The sequence below is a fragment of the Ips typographus genome, linkage group LG9 (genome assembly GCF_016097725.1).
Source record: "Ips typographus isolate SLU linkage group LG9, UJ_Ityp_2.0, whole genome shotgun sequence".
Classification (NCBI taxonomy): domain Eukaryota; kingdom Metazoa; phylum Arthropoda; class Insecta; order Coleoptera; family Curculionidae; genus Ips; species Ips typographus.
The window spans coordinates 6,841,786-6,844,317 of NC_138430.1; positions in this window are offsets into that span (position 1 = coordinate 6,841,786).

The following is a 2,532-nucleotide window of genomic DNA, read 5'->3' on the forward strand; positions in this document are numbered from 1 at the left end:
TTAGCTTAAGCTAGGTTTAAAGTACGACGGTGCAAATGGGGGTTAGTTTTGTCTTTTTTCAATTTAAGTGAAAAAGATAAAGCAGCGCAAACCAGGAGTTACGTAAATCACAGCACTGATCGTAGTTTGTAATTGGTCAATACTAAAGAACCTTATTCAGGTGTGGTAAATCCAAAACCGACCATAGGAAAACCGTGTAACGGACAGAGAAACGTACATTATTGCATGTGCGGGACTAAGACAGAAAACGAAAAAAAGATCAAGTAGGCCATATTTTCAGCGCGCTGTTGCCAAACGCCAAGCCTATCACTGTCAGTGTAATTGTTTTTGTTTACTTTAAATTTGAGAATTGAGGTTAGATTTTAATCGCAGATGACAGATGAAATATTACTACAATAGGGATTCAACAAATAGACAGAAATCGGAATGGAAATAAATTAGAAATAATCCAACAACAAAATTAATTTTGTCGACGGTATTGAATACTTGGCGTTTGGCAACAGCGCGCTGAAAATATGGCCTACTTGATATTTTTTTCGTTTTCTGTCTTAGTCCCGCGCATGCAATAATGTACGTTTCTCTGTCCGTTACACGGTTTTCCTATGGTCGGTTTTGGATTTACTGTATGTATTAGGGGTCTTTTTTACTACTTTTTGAAATTCAATATCTCGGTAACGTGAAGAGCTAGAGAGGCCAGTTTTGGCTCATTTTGTAGTAATTTTTAGCCTTTTTATAATGGCGTTTTAGTGAAATCTAAAAGATTTTAAATAAAAAAGTTACAATTATTCAAAAATTGAAAAAATGTAATTTTTGCAAAAAGTGCAATTTTGTCAATTTTTTATTTTGCTCCAGGTGGTTCCCAATGCACAGCAAAGGACATATTTATACCAAGGGACCTTAAATTAGGTGAAATAAGTACAAAAAAAGCACTTTAAAGTTTTTATAAGTAACATGAACGTGCAATTTTGGCAAATTTTTGTTTTGAATCAGAAGAGTTCCAAAGAGCATATTTATACCAAAAGACCTCAAATTAGATGAAATAAGCACTTTAAACCTTTCACAAATTGAGAAAATACCAGTTTTTGTAAAAAAGTGCTGCTTCTACAGCAGCTGTAGTTTGTGATTTTTTTGACCAATGATTGACCAAACAAACAGCTTATAGGTTGCTGTTTTTTCAACCAATCACAAACTATCACCCACTGTGCTACTTTACTTATAGCATAAGTCTACATGTGCAGCACTAGCATAAATATACCAGTGGGTATAATTTTATGATTGATCACAAACTACAAACAGTTATTTTATTGATATTCTATACTGCGTGTTTAATTTTAATTTAAACCTAACATTTGATGGTGTCAATTGTTTCACAATATAATTACAGAGTGATAATTAATTTATATCAATCAGGCAACCATATCCTTAACTTAATTTACTGGCAACATAAACATTTCAATTCAGCCCCTATGACAACATGCTGAGATATTCATTTGTTGATGTCACACAAAACCATAATGTACTGTGTTAATCGTTCATAGTTGAATTAACTAACGACAAGTTAATTCGAAGTAAAATTCGAAAAATATAGGGGTAGGAAAGGTACTACCTCAGTTCATAATTTAAATGAAATAACTGAAAAGAACGCCAAAAAAAGTGGAATTAAGTAGGTTTCAAATTGTCTAAAACTGTTTTAAAGGTCTTTGTATTAAAATAATTGGTAATAAGCAAATAGAAAATGGGGTTTATTAAGAACAATAACAATCACAAACTTCTAAATTTTTAAGAATTTAACACTAAAATTACTCTGTAAATATGTGGATGGACTAGCCACAAATTGGTTGCATATCCGGATTTACATTATTCAATACAAGTTCTGTCACTGTTACAAGTTCTGCCATAAAATTACATTCTTTGAGAAGAATCTTTATCAAAAACAACAAACAAATTGAATTTTTTGAAATACAATCTGTTTTTCGTCATAATTACTCGCTTTTTAGATAACTGAATAGAATTTTGATTGGGATTGGCACCTAATCAACATTCCATCAATTGAGTCGAGGTGAGCACATTAATCAATAGAATGTTCTATGGGGAATTAAAATTAAAAATGCATCTATTCCAAGCCAATAATCATTCATCCACCAGTATAAGTCAGAACCTACCAATGCGAACGTATACGGTATTAATTTTACTAGCCTAATCAAGAATCCGTCGAATTAGAATTCCGAAATGACTGGTTGTTATAATGTACGTTTAAAAAGGCATTTAAATTTATCCCATTACTCGACCATCTTAGGTTCGTTCAACACTAATTATCCAATTAGTTAATTTTTCCCTAAACAAAAATCAACAAGTCGTCGTGCGGAACGTGTTTTTCCCCTGACACCCATTCCGCCCATTGGCCGATCAAGAACCAATCGTCGCACCTCGGGACTCATATTCTCAAACACACCAATGATGAAAGGTCTCGCAGGGGCCAATAGGGCGCAGGCTTACTCCTTTCGACAGTGATTCCCAGCGTGCCGACAGGAC